The sequence below is a fragment of the Phyllostomus discolor genome, chromosome X (genome assembly GCF_004126475.2).
Source record: "Phyllostomus discolor isolate MPI-MPIP mPhyDis1 chromosome X, mPhyDis1.pri.v3, whole genome shotgun sequence".
Lineage (NCBI taxonomy): Eukaryota > Metazoa > Chordata > Mammalia > Chiroptera > Phyllostomidae > Phyllostomus > Phyllostomus discolor.
This window is the reverse complement of record NC_050198.1, coordinates 71,971,815-71,989,122: the sequence shown is the minus strand read 5'-3', so window position 1 is coordinate 71,989,122 and position 17,308 is coordinate 71,971,815. Positions and strand designations below refer to the sequence as shown.

At 39.4% G+C, this 17,308-nt stretch overlaps 1 pseudogene; it reads left to right on the top strand.

The window, feature by feature from the left end:
• The first annotated feature begins 3,579 nt into the window (after nucleotides 1-3,579).
• LOC114505516 lies at nucleotides 3,580-16,974 on the top strand (annotated as a pseudogene).
• The last annotated feature ends 334 nt before the right edge of the window (nucleotides 16,975-17,308 follow it).

Here is a 17,308-nt window from a genome sequence, read left to right as displayed (position 1 = left end):
GTGTTAACCAATTACAGAAGAAGCTGACTCTAAAAGTGATTTTCTCAAGTGACAATCAGATTTTCAGGGCTAGGCCTTCAACTGTGAATATATTGCACTATCTCAGAGAAGAACCCTGAGCTGGACTTACACATAGGACTCTGACAATATCAGAATTTTAATAGCTCCACAATGTTCACTATCTTGCTCATTACAACAAGACCAATGTCTTATCAGTCTGTAAACCAACAGTCTAAAAAGGGATTTCTTTTCAACTGAATGTTAAACAATTGAATGACTGACACATGATGAAAATCTTAAAGATTTTCATACAACACATTCTCTCACCAAAAAGAATTCAGTTAATCCCAAGATCTCAGCAGTTATTGTCCATAGTAGGGAAAAACAATTAGCCAATTCATGAAGTAGGGTTCAGTTGACACTTTCATTGGAAAGAAAATTTTTTTAACTTATGTAAGAATCTATAGCTTGATTTCAAGCAAGACTAGCCTTATTCAGTGTTCATCCTTAGAGAGACTGTAGGGTAAATGGAGGCATTCTGGCTTCCTCACCCAGGTGTCTGGGCAACTAAGGGAAGCAGTTTTCCACAACCTTGAGAATTGGCCTGGTAAGTAGTGTTCTCATAGCTTGAGACTAGGTCTGATAAGCTGTTCCCAGAGGATTGAGTGGGCTTGAATGCATAGTATGAAGCTCTGTTGCATAAGATCTGTTGGCACCCTGCCGGCTTTGTTTCTTTTTAGTATTTAAGGGGGTAGGAGCTCCCCGCTGGGTGCCATGACAGGTGCAAGGAGACAGGTGACATGCAGTGTGTCACACAGAGACATGCAGGGGGACACACAGCTTCCAGCATGCATGGATTACCTACCCTTCAATAAAAGCATGTCAGATATCCCAATGGCTCCATGAATATTCTTCCATCTGCCCAAATACCGTGAACCTGTCAGGTCTTGAATGGTCACAACACACAGACACTTCAGTAGTGGACTGTGATATCATCTGCTGAGCATAATATTCCTTTTGATGCAGACACCAGCCCACAGTGTCCGCGTCATTATGGATGAAATGAGACATTCACATGGACTACCGAGTCTGGTGGAGGAAAAGGGACAGCATGGCTTTTCTCTCAGGGGGAGCAAAAGCTGCAACCTCTGCCATGACAGGCCTTTATTGGTTTTCTCTGCCCATTACATGATGGTCCTCATTTACTATGCACAGGTTCACTGTAGGTGGTTACCTTTTACAGAAAACAAAGGAGCCAATGCTGCTAATCACATCACAGAAGAGGGATATTTGCAAATGAAAAGGCAAAAGTGGTTGAACTGGTTACACTCATCCTTGAAAGGTTTAGCATGGATTTTAGGAAGTTACTTTGCAGTAAATGTCTGCTACAAATCAGGGTGAGGGAGTTTTTAGCAAAAAGCAAGACTCAAAGCAGCCTAGGTACATTGCAGGCCTGATTTCCCATGGGAGAACCTATCCATAGGCGTGGGTCCTGTGCACCTCCAAGTGAGAGCTGTGCCCGCACCACACAGAATGGTCTCCTACACACTTTCCCTTCCTTCTTATAACCAAACCTCTCTTCCTATGAGAAACTCATTCCATGAGCTTTAAATGAGACAATCATAATTCCCACCCTCCAGACTATCTATCTGGCCACTGTGATTAGTGCAGACAGATGCCTGAAGCAAACTAGAACAATCATAGTCTCCCCTAAGGGTAATATATAAACTACAAATGTAAACATTTTTTCTTTTTCAAGGACTGCAAGCTGTAAGGATCATATAAACCTAGAGCTGTTGTGACAATGTTTCCAGCCATATGGAGAAAGTTTACCCAAGAATGTAACCATATAGAAGAAAGGAAAGTCAAGAGACATAAAGAGAGAGCAACATCCTTGATCCCATTGTTTAAGCCCCTAAATCCAGGTATGTCTGAAATAAGACAATCCCATTACATTTTAGGTAAACCAATAAATTTCTTTTTGCTTAAACTAGCTTAGGTTCGTGCAACTAGTAACTAAACTAATTCTAATACAGCTTCTCAGGACCTGTTTTATTCTCTCCACCTCAGTAATGGTTCCAGCCTTGACTGAACATTAGGTTCACCTGGGGAGCTGTAATCCCAATGCTCATGCCATACCCCAGACAAAATTTAAATCTCCAGGGATTGGGCCCAAACATCCATATTTTTAAAGTTTCTAAGGTAGTTCCATTGTACAGCCAAGGTTGAGAATCATGGTCCTAGAGAATCCACTAGGTGACCTCTACTGTTGAGTTAACATTTCCCCAGCTTGACTGCATATCATAATTCCCTGAGGTGGCTTTTTCAAGGTATAGGTTCACAAATTCCAACCATGGAGATTCTAATTCAATAGACCTGGGTTAGGGCACAAGAATCCAACTGCCTTTTGAATATTCCAAGGTCATTCTAATGGTCAACCCAACTTTGAGAATAAACAGTAAAGAGTAGTGGTATCAAAAGTAGTTTGCAGGTATCCCAAGAATACCAATAACAATGAATCCATTGTGGTTTGGGAAGAGAATATTAAAATGTTTACATATATAACCTATTCTCATTTCCATTTCTATGTTTTATAATATTCACAATACTCACAATAGCAAACAGGTTCACTGTGAGGACAATACATACTCACAATAAATCAGTTTTCTATGTGATATTTTGTAAAGACATATATATTGGGATGCATACATTTTTTGACAGGGGTTTGTAATCAACTATATTTAGAGAGAACTCCAATTGAGTCCTATAAATCTCATAATTATACTCTGGTCTTAAATATGGTTACCTGAGACTCCAAGCATCTAGTACCTATGTCCAGACATGAACATGCTTTTACCTACAAAACACAACTTCATATAAATATAGTGATATCTATTAAATTACATGTTCTTTTAAAAAGAAGCCAAAAATATAATAATAGATTAAGGTTCTAAAGAAATATTAATTTTGTGGCACCATGCAGTACCCTTTGATTTTTAACTGGAAATAAACTGCTTCTCTATGGGTTTCCTTTGTATCCTCTTGAGAAACTTTTAATTGTCTTCTCTCCCTACTAGAAAATTTCATAAAATTTTTTCCTAGAGGGTTCCAAGATGGCTGCAGAGTAGTTGGGAGCTCCGTCCACTTGCTTCCAGTTCCAGACTAATTTTGCAGCTAAACCACAGAGCAATCAACTTGAAAATCCAGCTGACTGTGAATGTGCCACAGATGAGTATGCAGGTATGTGTGTGAGTGTTTGAATGCCTATCTGCCTGCAGGGAACTTGGGTGTGGGCAGCCGGGGCTCTCCTGGAAGAGCTGTTGCCATCACCACAGCCCAGCCCAGCATGTCTGACTGCATAGATTTGAAGCAGGAGCCATTTTGTGGAATGTACAACTTCCTCCTCAGGAAGAAGCTGCTGGAGTGGCCGCAACTCAGTGGCCAGCTCTGTCTCTGTGCCCTCCATGCCAAGCAAAGCTGTCTACTCTGCTGCCACCAGGAGCCAGGGTCCAGGGACTGTGATACTTGCTGGGAAGTGGGCTGTCACCTCCCCAGCCCTGGGCACTGCTGGAACTTCAAATGGGGCAGAGTCTGACTGAGGAGGCTGAAGATCATCAGCACTGGGGTCAGAAAGAGGAGACCAGGGCTATACTGGCTGCCGAGGCCAAAGTGGGAGCACAGTGGTGCGGGTCTGAGGCTGAGACTCACTGGAGGGAGGTCAAGAGTGTCCCGCCACTGGATATCCCGTGTGCTAGTATTGCTGCTGGACTCTTCCCTTCCTTCCTCTACCCTATCAGGATATGAGATTTGAAAGAAAAGGATGTACACAGAATATAATCAATTGATTTGGGAGAAAAGGAGAGAGGCATGTGTGTGAGAGAGAAGCATCCATAGGTGGCCTCCTGTACATTCCTTGACTGGGGATCCAACCTACACTAGAAGCCCTCTCAAGGCAGAGGTGGATACGGCAGGTGGATAAAGGGTTGAGCCCTTTAGCCAGATGGGGGAAGTTCCCACCAATGAATGAGCCAATAACAATCAGTACCCAAATATAACAGGAGAGTCCACATAAGCCACAAAGAGGACATCCTAGAGCATCCAGATCAGCAGATAAGAAGTCTATACCATGGAGGCTCTCTGCTCTGTGGAAATATGAGAACCACTGGAGATGAACTCAACACTTTTTTTTCCCTTAAAGGGACAAAGCACAGGTTTTGTGTTTGTGGCTACTCACCTTGCAGCTACCCAGCGAAGGGAGGGTGGCTGTCTCTGGAGTCACATGAGGAGAGTCTCAAGTAGGAGGCACTAAGAGAGTTTTGGGAGAGCAAATATGGTATTTCAGGGGCCTGGATATACCTGGGCTTCACAGAAGCCATCCCTCTTAAAAAGACCAAACCCCTCCCAGAGGAAAATCAATTATCCCACCCAGTGGGATACCACTACCCCCACCTGGAATTCCCCTTGCTACAGCCTCTGAAATCCTGTTTTCTCCATTCAGCAACTCTTTTTGTTCTTTTTTTCAGTTTTACTCTGTCTAGGTGTTCTGTTTGTTTTTTTTCTTTCTTTTCTCCTATCCTGCATCTTAACACTTGCTGAGGAGACAACAACATAAATAGATGCAGGGGTCTTCAGAGATTGGCTATAGGGTACAGCCAATCCACACACTATCCTGGGAAACAGATCAGTACTCCCCCCTTCTGGGACAGCCACAGAAACACCCTCCAGCATCCAGCAGACAAAAATCTGGGCTCTAGAAGCCTAGTACAGGCACCACCCTGCCAAAAACAGAGAAATAATCCCAGACGGACTAAGACTAGTGGCTCTGGAGAGATAGAAACACACCCACCACCTTCCTTGAATTTTAAAAGACATCTGCCATGAGAGATCCATGAATCACAGCCCCCTGTTTCTATCAGAAGCTCTCTCAGAAATAGATCTATGACTAGTCTAAGATTGACAGCAGGCCAGCAGGCAGAGACAGGCACAGATAGATTCTGTGGTGATTTGGGACATTTGCTGACACGTCCCCAGAATGTGTGTTGATAAAACCCAGCATTACAGAGCATCTTGGCTCAAACTTGGAACAGCCAAGCCCAGAGGAACCAGCCACAAATTGTGGATTACCTGTAGCTTTGAAAAGGTGGCCAAAAACCAGACTTGGACAGTGTCTGACATTGGCTTACACCAGACTCAGACATCAGAATGGTATCCAAAGGGAGAACTCAGAAGGCAAGAGGTAAGCTGTTCTGAGACGAATCTACTTGCTTCTTTTTTTTCATTATCTTATCTATTTTTGTCTTTTTCATAGCCTTTTTCTTTATCTATTTTTTCATTTCTTTTATTTTCAGTGCTCTAATTTTTCTTCCATATATCCTATTCTACTCCTATCTTTGATTACTCCACTGTTCCCTTCTTCTCTACCTTTATTCTATGTTGCCTTTTCTGGGTTCCTTTTCCTCATTTTCTCCTTTCAATTCATTATGAGTAGTAGTTCTCCTCCCCTTCCTCCTCTCTTAATCATATTTCTTTCCTTTGGTCTTCTCATATTCTTTTTCCTTTCCCCTTTCTCTACTATTCCATTTCTCTTTCTGTTTTTATTATTCTTTTTTTCTTGTTGTTGATATAGTTGAGGTGATCAGGGAGATTTGCTTATTTTGGTGTTGCTTTTGTGCACTTTTGCCTTTGTTTTTCCACCACCTATACAAGAGCTTACAACATGTGGTTGGGGTTGAGACTCTTAGCCAGATGAAGGAGAGTTCCCACTAACAAATGGGCCAATAACAATCAGGACCCAAATGCAACAGGAGAGTCCACATAACCCACAAAGAGGTCATCCCTAGAACATCCAGATCAGGAGATTAAGGAGTCTGTACCACTGGGTCCCACAGGACTCCTAACACACAAGCCTACTCCACAAGAGAGAAAGTCAAAGCAAATCAATCTAATACATAGAAACAAACACAAAGACAACTAAAATAGGGAGAAAAACAAATGATGCCACTATTAAAGAAAACAACAAATCTTCAGAAAAAATGGCTAAGTGAAATAGAGGAAAGCAATTGATCATACATAGAACTCAAAGTAATGGTTATAAGGAGCTCAAGGGCCTCAGTGAGAACTACGGGGAACTCTGTGGGACCTACATCAGCATGAAAGAGACAGAAACCTTGAATAAGAACCAGTTGGAAATGAAGAATATAATATCTGAAATGAAGAACTCACTAGAAGGAATTAATAGCAGGCTAGAAAAATCAGAGGATTGAAACAGTGAGTTGGAAGACAAAGTAGACAAGAACACCCAGTCAGAGCAAAATAATATGAAAAAATATTTAAAAATAAAGAGGATAGTTTAAGGTAGCTTTGGGAAAACATGAAATGTAATAATAGTTGCATGACAGGGATACCAGGAGAAGGAAAGGAGTAAGGGATAGAAAATCTGTTTGAAAAAAATAATGACAGAAAACTTCCTGAACCAGGTGAGGGGAAAAGTCATGCAAGTCCAGGAAGCATAGAGGGTCTCAATCAAGGGGAACCCAAAAGAGGCCCACACCAAGACACATTACAATGAAAATGGCAAAATTTAAAGACAAAGAGAGAATCTTAAAGGCAGCAAGGGAGAAACAGCTAGTAACATACAAGGAAGCTGCAAAAAGGATATCAGCTGATTTCTCAACAGAAATGCTAAAAGCCAGAGGGATTGGCATGAAATATTCCAAGTAATGAAAAGCAAGGACCTGCAACCAAGACTACTCCATACATCAAGGCTCTCATTTAAAATGGAAGGTGAAATAAAGAGCTTCCCAGACAAAAGAAGACTAAAAGAATACATCTTCACCAAACCAGCATTGCAAGAATGCTGAAGGGACTGCTTTCAGAAAAAGAAGAGAGTGAGAAAGAGGGGGGTGGGGACACGGGTACAAAGGGAAAAGTGGCAATGAATAAGTACCTATCAATAATAACCTTAAATGCAAATGCATTAAAGGCTCCAATCAAAAGACACAAGTCAGCTAAATGGATAAGAAAATATGACCCATATATATGCTGTCTACAAGAGACCCACCTCAGAATAAAAGATATACACAGGCTGAAAGTGAAGGGATGGGAAAAATATTCTATGCAAATGGACATAAAAACAAGCTGGGATAGCAATATTTATACCAAACAGAATAAACTTCAAAGCAAAGGCCATAACAAGAGGCAAAGAAGGTCACTACATAATACTTAAAGGAACAGCCCAACAGCAGGATATAACCCTTGCAAACATATATGCACCCAACATAAGTGTGTGTGTGTGTGTGTGTGTGTGTGTGTGAAGTGTTGGAAGACTTTAAGAAACAGACAGCAATACGGTATTGTAGAGGATTTTAACACCCCACTGTTAACAATGGATACATCTTCCAAGCAAAAAATGAACAAGAACATTACAGAATTAAATGACATTTAGATTAAATGGACTTAATTGATATTTATAAAATATTTCACCACAAAAAATTCAAAATACACATTCTTCTCAAATGCATATGTCTCATTCTCAGTGATAAACCACACGGTAAGACACAAAACAAGCCTTGACAAATTCAAGAAAATTGAAATCATATCAAGGATCTTCTTGGGTTACAATAGCTTAAAACTAGAAACCAAACTCAAGAAAAAAACTCAAAAACATTCAAATACATGGAAGTTGAATATCATGTTATTAAATAATGAATGGGTTAACAATGAAATCAAGGAGAAAATAAAAACCACCTGAAAACAAATGAAAATGCATACACAACAACCTAAAACCTATGGGACACAGTGAAGGCAGTCCTGAGAGGGATGCTCATAGCAATACAGGCCTACCTAAAAAAGATAGAAAAAAACTCACATAAACAACCTAATTCTATAGCTAAAAGAACTAGAGGAACAACAAAAAAAGCCCAGAACAAGCAGAAGGAAATAATCAAGATCAGAGCAGAATTAATGACACAGAAACTAAAAAAAAAAAAAAAAAAAAAAAACCAATTCAAAGAATTAATGCATCCAACAGCTGGTTCTTTGAAAATATAACAAAATTGACAAACCGTTAACCAGACTCATCAAGAAAAATAGAGAAAGGATCCAAATAAATGATATCAAAAATGAAAGAGGAGCAGTTACAACTGATACCACAGAAATACAAAGGATTGTAAGAAATTACTATGATTATATGCCAAGAAATTGGACAACCTGGGTGAAATGGACAAATTTCTAGAAACGCAATCTTCCAAAACTGAATCAGGAAGAACCTGAAAACCTGAATAGACCAACAACAACAGCAAAATTGAAGCAGTAATCAAAAAAATATTGACACACAAAAGCCCTGGACCAGATGGCTTCACAGCTGAATTTTACCAAATATCCAAAGAACTAACATCTATCCTTCTCAAACTATCCCAAAAAATTCAAGAAGAGGGAAACTCCCAAACTTTTTATGAGGCCAGAAATATCCTAAATCACAAACCAGGGAAAGACACAACAAAGAAAGAAAATTTCAATATATCTGATGCACATAGATGCCACAATTCTCAAGTAAATACTAAATGGGATATAACAATACATTAAAAAGTTCATACACCATGATTAAGTAGGATTTATTCTAGGGATGTAGGGATGTTACATTTGCAAATCATTAAATGTGATACATCACATAAACAAAATGAAAGACAAAAATCACATGATCATATAAATAGTTGCAGAAAGAACATTTGATAAAATCCAGCACCAATTTATGATAAAAACACTCAGAAAAGTGGGAATAGAGTATACCTCAATATAATAAAGACCATATATGCAAAACCTACTGCCAATGTCATACTCAATGGGCAAAAACTAAAGCACTTCCCTTAAGATTGGGAACAAGACACGTCTGTCTGCTTTTACCACTTTTATTCGACATAGCACTGGAGGTTTTTGCCACAGTGATTTGACAGGAAAAAGAAATTAAAGGCATCCAAATGGAAAGGGGAAAGCAAAACTGTCATTATTTGCAGACTACATGATAGTGTACATAGAAAACCCAATAGGCTCCAACGACAACAACAAAAAAATACTCTAATAAGTGAATTTGGCAAAATAGTAGGATTCAAAGTCAATATTCAGAAATTGATGACATTTTTGTACACCAACAATGAACTATCAGAAAGAGAAACTAAGCAAATATCCCCATTTGCTCTAGCAACAACCAACAAAAGTACCCAGAAAAAATTTAACCAAGGATATAAAAGACCTGTCCTGGGAAAACTGTAGAATACTGACAAAAGAAACTGAGGAACAAACAAACAAATGGAAGCATATACCCTGTTCATGGATTGGAAGAATCAACATCATTAAAATGTCCATACTACCCAAAGCAATCTGTAGATTCAAAGCAATCCCTATTCAAATACCAATGGCATATTTCACAGATCAAGGAACTAGGACAATGCTGAGCTCCTTGCCCCTAGTTAAGGAGTAGTACGGCACTCACCTATGGGCTAGAGTTTTCAGAACAGATGGTCAGAGAGGAAATACCAGCACAGCCAACCCTGGAGCTTGACAGACTTTCCCCCTAGAGTATTCAACAGAGTACTGATCAGAACATGCATGTGAGGAAATCAGCCAAGAGTAGGGAAAGAACCACAGGATGGGATTAGATGTAACAGCAGCCTACACTCTCACAGGGCTAGGAATAAATCCTGTTGCCATAAACTAGACTGTAAAAGCTTAGGTGGAGTGGTTGTCAATAACTGTAAAGGATCTGGTATTTTACCCTACTTGGAACTTAAAAATATAAGACATACTGCATCATGAATATTGACAGATGATGGCCCCTGTGACAGAAGCAGGGGGCTTCATTGCTCACAGCACAGCAAGCAGCATATACATCTGCAATATTTAATTGTACTAGCTCTGTGTTATGAACTAATGTTTATGTCTTCCCAGAATTCACATGTTGAAGCCCTAACCCCCAATGTGATGGTATTAGGAGGTGGGGCTTTTAGGAGGTGACTCAATGAGGGTGGGCCCCATGATGAGATTAGTGGTGCCCTTCTAAGAGGACACACCAGAGACCTTGCTTAGTCTTCTTCCTTATTCCATTCAAAGATATCATAAGAAGACAGCCATCTACAAGCTAGAAAAAGAGATCTCACCATAATCTGACCATGTCAGTACCTTGATTGGACTTCTGAGCCTTCAGAATTATGAGAAATAAATGTTTGTTGTTTAAGACACCCAGTCTATGACAATTTGTTATAGCAGCCTGAGCAGATTAAGACCCTTTCCTCCATCCACAAGTCCCATGGAGGTGATTTGATCTGGGCCTAGGTAAATGTTACACATGCAGTGAATTTCTGTCACAGCTGAGGAATATCAAGCCTTGGGGAAGTCATTTTTATAGTAAGAAGTAAGCCCATGGGTTCTTCAGGGAGTGCTAACAAGTCAGAACAGTAGCACAGGAAATCACAAGCACCCATGAAGCATGTAGAAACAAGATGATTCAGCCACCTGAAACCTGGGTCTCAGAAGTTATGATGATGGGGAAGGAAGAGCCAAAGCATACCTTGAAAGTACCTAGCCCAAAGACAAGAAGCAACTCTCAAATAGAGCAAGGAGAGGTGGCAGCGAATAATGGAAAATCATCTCATCTATAAAATAAGAATACTAGTATTTGCCTTACAAGGTTACTGTGAATGTTAATGATACTATATAGCAAGCACAGTGCCTGACACAGCAGATAATCAAATGATATCTATATGAAGACAAGGAAGAGAAAAGGAAGCAAATATGGTACCAATAACAAACTAGAAAGAGAGAGTGCTTTGCATTCAGGGAGACCTGGGCTTGCACAGTTTACTGTGTAAGCTGTGGAAAGTTATCTGCCCTCTCTGTTCCTTAGTTCCCTCATTTATAAAAACAAGATAAACATTCAATATTGCGGGACTTCCAGCAAGATGGAGGAATAGGTGGACGCACCGTACCTCCTCGCACAACCAAGATTAGAACAACAATAATTTACAAACAGAATAACACCCAGAACTGACAGAGGATTTATCTGAATGGAAGTCGGACAGCCAAGGAGTTGAAGTAGACTCGTACATCCAGACTGGTAGGAGAAGACGAGCCGGGCGGGCGCGGGTCGGCAGCGCGCGGAGGTCAGGGAAAATTCAGCGCGAAATCAGCGCGACAGCCATCCGGGGCCCAAGAACGCAGTGGTGATCCCTGAGTACGCAAGCTACGGCTGGCGGACCCAATGAGGCAGCGACTGTGGAACAGGGCAGAGCTCGCAGCCCAGGATCCCAGAGAAGGGTCTGAGCCCAGGAGAATGGAACTACCACCATTGTTCGCCCCCGCCCCCACATATAACGTCACAATCTAGCAACTGGGGTGCCCAGCCGTGGTGAACACCTAAGGCTCCGCCCCCCACCGTAACAAGAGCGACCAGACCGAGAAAAAAAAAGGAGAGACAGGGAAAGATATATTTCCAACAGAACAGATCAGTCCCCCAGGACTCGTCCTTTTGAGCGACCAAGAAATAGCCAATCTATCAGATGCACAGTTCAAAACACTGGTGATCAGAAAGCTCACGGAATTGGTTGATTTTGGGCGCAAATTAGATGAAAGGATGCAGGTTACCATAAAAGAGATGCAGGAAGATATACGGAGGAGAGCCAATAGTGAAAGGAAGGAATCTGAGTCACAAAACAATACAGTGGACCAGAAGGAAGATAGAATCAACCAAGCAGGAAAGCATGATGAAATAAGAATTCAAAAAAAAAAATGAGGAAAAACTTAAGAGCATCCAGGACACCTTTAAACGTTCCAACATCCGAATTATAGGGGTACCAGGAGGGGAAGGGGAAAAGCAACAAATTGAGCATGTATTTGAACAAATAATAAAGGAGAACTTCCCCAATCTGGCAAAGGGAACAGTCTTCCAAGAAATCCAAGAAGCTCAGAGAGCCCCAAAGAAGTTGGACCCAAGAAGAAACACACCAAGGCACATCATAATTACATTAGCCAAGGTAAAAATGAAGGAGAGAATCCTAGAAACAGCAAGAGATAAGGGGACAGTAACCTACAAAGGAGTTCCCATCAGACTGTCAGCTGATTTCTCAAAAGAGACCTTACAGGCAAGAAGGGGCTGGAAAGAAATATTCCAAGTCATGAAAGATAAGGACCTACATCCCAGATTGCTCTATCCAGCAAAGTTCTCATTTAGAATGGAAGGGCAGATAAAGTGCTTCTCAGATAAGGTCAAGTTAAAGGAGTTCATCATCACCAAGCCCTTAGTTTATGAAATGCTAAAGGAACTTATCTAAGAAAAGATAAAGAAAACACATGTATAGTAAAAGGACAGCAAACTCACAATTATTAACAACCACACCTAAAGCAAAACCAAAAGAAACTAAGTAAACGACTAGAACAGGAACAGAACCACAGAAATGGAAGTCACATGGAGGGTTAGCAACAGGGGGGTGGGAGGAGGAGAGAAGGGGAAAAGGTATAGAGAATAAGTAGCGTAGAATGTAGGTTGAAAATAGATAGGGGGAGGGCAAGAATAGTACGGGAAATGTAGAAGCTAAAGAACTCATAAGTATGACACATGGACATGAACTAAAGGGGGGGGATGTGGGTGGGAGAGGGAGAGGGGGTACAGGGTGGAGGGGAGAGAAGGGGGGAAATGGGACAACTGTAATAGCATAATCAATAAAATATATTTAAAAAAACATTCAATATTGAAAGATTTAGAAATAATGTATAAAATGTAACTGTCACCTGGTATGTCTTATAACTAACAGTTATTATTTTTATTGTTAATATAACTATTAAATTTGCCTTTAACTAGCCTCAGGCAAAGTGCCACAGTGTAGAAGATCACTCTATCAACTGTTCAGCCCTTTGGCTGAAAGCACAGAAAACAGTGCTACTGCTGATACCCATTTGTCTTCTTCCATGGATAGCAGGGGTAACAAGAGGCCAGGGAGCTACATCCAGAGTTACAAGGAATTCAAATGAATTACAAGAAAGGAATGTCACCAGCCACATTAATAACAAAATGGAACATTCTGTGAGTTTCTTCATCAACCTTCACAGCAAATATTAGCATAATTTCTATACTTAAACTCTAAGTTCCTATTAATGACTACCTGAGACTTCATTTCTCTTTTATTTTTTTGCTATTACTTTTTCATAAAAATAATCAAACCAGTTCCTCATTAATGACACCAAGAAAATGAAATTTTTCAATCTCTCTCTCCCTCCCTCCTTCCCTTTCTTTCATACACACACCCATCAGAGGCTATATCCAATTTATCTTCTTCCATTAAGGCTAATTCAAATGCTCTTAACCAAATTTCCCAATAAATCAAAAAATCAGTGACAAGGAAGAGCACAATAAACATTAGCTCTCATCAAAGCCCAATGAGAGAAATAAACTGACACTGAAAGTCCCACCTGATTCATTCACCAAAGTAATCCATAGGTACCAAAATTTTTTAAACTAAATGTCAGGACATGTAGTCTAGGTCACACAGGTGGCAAACACAAGGCTCGTGGGAGTTTTTTGTAAAAAAAAAAAAACCTAACCTTCACTACTATTCAATACAAAAAATATTTATTTAAGTTAGAACACATTTTTAAGGTCACCTTGTCCAAATTCCCACCATATTAAAAAGAACCAATTTTTTTTTCTATATCACAGTTGGCAAACACTAGGCCCACAAGTCAAATGTGGCCCTCCACCTTGTTTTATCCAGCCTGGCACCTTGTTTGTACCCAGTGGCAGCACCGAGCTCCTTGCCCCCTACTTAAGGAGTAGTTACATTTATACATTCCTAAAATTACACTCAGCCCTTTGAAGACAACTTCAAGGCTGATGTGGCCCGCGGTGAAAATGAGTTTGACACCCTGGTCTAGGAAGTACAAGCATACTTACAGGGGAAAATGGCAGAATGTCTAAAGTTACTGCTATCCATGCAACTTTTCTAACTAGACCTTGGACAAATCAACAGCCTTACACCAACATAAAACATTTTCATTGATCATCTCTGGATACTGATTTTGCACACTATTTAATTACTTGGGCTAAGGGGAAGTAAACAAAATGGAATTTCCACCAACATAAAAATAATAAGGCAATAGTGATTCTGGAAGAGAGAACTCTAGTTGGAATAATGCATGAGGAAACAATGTCCAAACCCAAAACAAATGTCTAGGCATTCTTATTAGTATCACTGCAAAAAAGGATACTATACCTTATTAAAGCAATAATCCAGAGCAAAAAGTAGGAGCCAAAGAGAATATTGCTACAGATAAAACCAAATAGACCAACTTCATGACAAGTATGGAAGGTGGCCTTACAGCATGGTAACATCTGTTGTTAGAATGAGGATAAGTGGTCGGGTATCTTTTAGCTACTCAGAGATAGCTCTCCAGAAATCAAGGCATTGTCAAATAAATGTATTTACTAATAAGCTGAAATTAAAATACGAATGATTTCTCCAACATTGACCTGTACTCAGAACTTTTTCTGCTGGCCATGAAGATAATTTAGTACAATGGAAAAAATCTTTCACTAGCAGGTTACTTGATTTTTGATGTTTCCTCTATCTTGACTACCACTCTGTGACAATGTGTAATGTGGTGCACACCCAGATAGAAGTCAGTCACTCTGAGATTGCTTATGATCTGTTTTGCTCATTCTAATGAATAAGATATTGATTGTAATAACATATAGTGGGGGTAACATCAGTAAAAATGGTGGAGTAGGGGATTCCTAATGGCCCATATCTTTGCAAAATCACCAAGAAACTCCTACAAAATTACCAACTTCAGAAAACAGTCAAAGTTTATAGGAACCAAGCAAACACTTCAACAAGAAGGTGACTAAAACCCAGTAAGAGAGCTCTGTGGCATTTAAACTTTCTCCTGTTCCACCAATACCCTCCAACTTGGGGTGTCAATTACACACAAAAGATGCCAGTAATTGAATAATAAAGGAATAAAATAGCTGCATAAGATATTATAGAAAATAAATAGCAAAATAAAAGAAGTCCTTGCATATCAGTAATACTTTAAAAGTAAGTAGATTAAACTCTCCCTTTAAAAAACAGAGTAGCATAATTGATATCAAAATATTATCTAATTATGTTCTGTCTATATGAGACTCACTTTAGATCCAAAGAAACAAATAAGTTGAAAGGGAAAGGATGGAATAATAGAGTAAATACTCACTAAAGAGAATAGGGGTGTCTCTACTAAGATCAGAGAAAATGGACTTTTAAGTAAAAATTGTTAAAAGACAAAGAATATAACATAACAATAAAAGAATCACTCTATCCAGAAGATATAGTAATTATAAACATAGATGTACATAAAAATAGAGCCCTAAAAATACAAAGCAAACACACAAATGGAAAAATAGGCAGTTCTAAAATGATAAATGGCAACTCAATGTCCTACTTTGAATTATGGATGGAACAATTAGAAGATTAATAAAAGCACAGGGCATAGGTGGCAAACACAAGGCCCAAGGGCTGAATCTGGCCCTCCACCCTGTTTTATCTAGCCTGGCACCTTGTTTCTGCCCAGTGGCAGCGCCAAGCTCTCACTTAACTGTTAAGGAATAGTTACATTTACACAGTCCTAAAATTACATTCAGCCCTTTGAAGGCAACTGCGAGGCTTATGTGGACCCCAGTGAAAATGGGTTTGACACCCCTCGCATAGGGGTTTGAACAACAAGAGATAATAGTCATATAAAAATACTTCATCAGCAAGAGCAGAATGCACAGTCTTTACAAGTGTACATGAAATATTTTCCAGTACAGACAACATGTTAGGCCATAAAACAATTCTCAATAAATTTTAAAATATTTAAGTTGTACAAAGTAACTTCTCTGACCACAATAAAATGAAGCTAGAAAGCAATAACAAAAGAAAAACTTAAAAATTCAAAAAATTAATAAAACTCTTAACCAATGGGTTAAACAAGAATTCACAAAGGAAATTTACCAAAAAAAATTTTTTTAAATGAATGAAAAAAGTACACCATACCAAAATTATAAGATGTACTAAAAATAATACTCAGGGAAATTTATAGTGGTAAATGCCTATATTAAAAAAGAGAAAAGAGCTCAAGTCAATAATCTAATTTTATGTCTTAAGGAACATCAAAAATAGCAAACTAACTCTAAGAGTAGGAGTGGAAAGGAAATAATAAAGTTTAGAGCAGAGGGAAAAGATATAGAAAACAGAAAAACAATAGTATCAATAAAACCAAAAGCTGATTCTTAGAAAAAGTCAACAATTGACACAGCTTTAGAAAGGCTGACATAGAATAAAGGATAAAGGGATTGAAATATATGGTGACAGAAGATTTGACTTTGGGTGGTGGGCACACAATGCAATATAGAGATGATGTATAATAGAATTGTGCACTTAAAAGCTATGTAATTTTATTAACCAACGTCACCCCAACAAATTTAATTTTTAAAAAGGCAGAATGTGAACAACTAAGATCAGAAACGCAAGTAGGGATTTCCACCAACATTATGAAAATTAAAATATTATAAAATAGCTTCCAACACAGGAGCCATTGAGGAACAGCAGCCATAGCTCTCTGCTACTCCATGGCTGTGACCTCAACAAAGGCCACAAAGTGACAAAGAATGCCAGCAAGCTGAGGCACAGCTGCCACCATCAAGCACACCGCACCTCATCAAGCACACCAAGTTTATGCGGGACATGATCCAAGAGGTGTGTGGTTTTGTCCCCTATGAGTGGTGCACCATGGAGCTGCTCAAGGACTCTATGGACAAGAGGACCCTGAGATTTATCAAGAAAAGGGTGGGGGGACACATCTGTGCCAAGAGAAAGAGAGAGGAGCTGAGCAATGTCCTTGCAGCCATGAGGAAGGCAGCAGGCAAGAAGGACTGAGCCCCATCCCCTCTGTGTAATAAAATCTGTTCAGAAATAAAACCCCACAATACTATCAGTAATTGTATGTCAATTAATGCAATAACCCAGATAGACAAATTTCTAGACACACAAACTATCAAAACTGACTCAAGAAGAAATAAAAAATCTGAATAGACCGAGGAGATTAAATCATAATAAAAATCTTCCCCCAAAAGAAAAGCCCAGAACAATCTGAATTTACTGGTAAATTCTACCAAACAATTAAAGAAAAATCACACCAATCCTTCTCAAACTCTTCCAAATCTTTGAATAGGCAGGAACACTTCTTAACTCATTTTATGAAGCCAGCCAGCATTTTTATTAACATTGAAGCCAGATAAAGACACTAG